The following is a 1,963-nucleotide window of genomic DNA, read 5'->3' on the forward strand; positions in this document are numbered from 1 at the left end:
GTTCAGGCAATTCTCCTGCCTCAGCCTCCTGAGTAGCTGGGATTACAGGCACGCGCCACCATGCCCAGCTAATTTTTTGTATTTTTAGTAGAGACGGGGTTTCACCATGTTGACCAGGATAGTCTCGATCTCTTGACCTCGTGATCCACCCGCCTCGGCCTCCCAAAGTGCTGGGATTACAGGCTTGAGCCACCGCGCCCGGCCCCTACCATCATTTTTTAAAGGAAATAGTCACTGAGCACTGACGCTAGGTGGGCAGGTTATTTCTTTCAACTTTTTTTTTTTTTTAAGCCATCATACTTTAGAACCTTTGAGCACTGTTATCTTCTGGCTTTTATTATTTCTGTTGAGAATTTAGGCCGGGCATGGTGGTTCACACCTGTGATCCCAGCACTTTGGAAGGCCACAGCAGGTGGATCACATGAACCCAGGAGTTCGAGACCAGCCTGGCGAACAGGGTGAGGCCCTGTCGTAACATGTGGTAGCCCTTTTTCAGTACATTTGGCAGTCCAGCTCAGTTGGATTTCGTTTATATATGTATCTTATATTTTAGATACAAGAGTCTTCTTAAAAGCTTAAAGCATAACACAAATATTTATTTGATTGTACCATCTAATAAATCTGCATAAATACATTTCAGGTCTAGGCATTGCCTTTTATATTTCTCTAAGTCTAGTGTGCGCGTGTGTGTACGTGTGTATCACTTTACCAACATATAACCACAGCAAGTGATTATGAATGAACTGGCTGCAACAAATCTAAAACTATGATGTGTTTTTGAGGAAAAAAATACTGGGCTGAGTGAATTGGCTCATGTCTGTAATCTCAACACTTTGGGAGGATTGCTTGAGGCCAGGAGTTCAAGACCAGCCTGAGCAATATAGTGAGATTCTGTGTCTACAAAAAATTTTTTTAAAAAATTTAGCCAGGGATGGTGGTGTGCATCTGTAGTCCCAGCTACTTGGGAAGCTGAAGTGGGAGGATCACTTGAGCTTGGGAGGTCATTGTGATCATGCCCCTGCACGCCAGCTTGGGTTATAGAGCAAGAGCCTATGTCAAAAGAAAAGAAAAGAAAAGAAGTGCCTTTAACAGAGACCACCTTATGTATTACAGTTTGCTGTTACTTTAGGTGGAGTTAAGAGAAATATTTTTTGGTCAGTGACTTACTGAATAAATTGACCATTTGTGTTGCTTCCCTGAGCCAGGGCATAGAGAATGGTACAAAGTAGGCTACGGCAGCCAGATTATCTTGTATGTAATTTTGAGCTATTAGTCTGAAGAATGGCATGCTCAGATTAGAGTTATAATTTTGCTTAACTGAGGAGGGCGTGATTTAGTACAAAAGAAGACTGTTGTCTAGACCTCATTTCTTAAGAATGCTGCCCTGCTTGCTCTGCTCATTCCAGCAGCAATCAAACTCGACATTATATTCCAGGGACTTGATTATCATTTGGAATTATTTGTCCAGGCTAATGTTTGGATACTTTGTGTTGTTATATTTAACATTAAAAGTCTGACATTGATTCTGTGTGACATTCACATTCATTTTGGAAGCATTGTATTTAATCGTATGACACTCGTAATCCAAGTTTCGCAGATTGCAAATGCTAATAGGTCTTTTATTAGAATTATAACGTCTTTGTATTATGAAGTTGAGGACTGAAAGATTTATAAGAGGAGTCCGGGCGCGGTGGCTTACACCTGTAGTCCCAACACTTTGGGAAGCAGAGGTGGTCAGATCACCTGAGGTCAGGAGTTCGAGACCAGCATGATTAACATGGCAAAACCCCATCTCTACTAAAAATACAAAAATTAGCTAGGCATAGTGGCGGGCACCTGTAACCCCGGCTACTCGGGAGGCTAAGGCAGGAGAATTGCTTGAACCAGGAAGGCAAAGGTGACATTGAGCCTAGATTGTACCATTGCACTTCAGCCTGGGTGGCAGAGAGAGACTCCATTTCAA

At 42.4% G+C, this 1,963-nt stretch overlaps 1 protein-coding gene across 6 annotated transcripts in view; it reads left to right on the plus strand.

Moving 5' to 3' along the window:
- Positions 1-1,963, plus strand: part of RABGEF1 (RAB guanine nucleotide exchange factor 1) — a 76,503-nt gene that overhangs the window by 13,482 nt on the left and 61,058 nt on the right. The gene's annotated exons all lie outside the window — the stretch shown is intronic.

The sequence above is a fragment of the Cebus imitator genome, unplaced genomic scaffold (genome assembly GCF_001604975.1).
Source record: "Cebus imitator isolate Cc_AM_T3 unplaced genomic scaffold, Cebus_imitator-1.0 Scaffold419, whole genome shotgun sequence".
Taxonomy (NCBI): Eukaryota; Metazoa; Chordata; class Mammalia; order Primates; family Cebidae; genus Cebus; species Cebus imitator.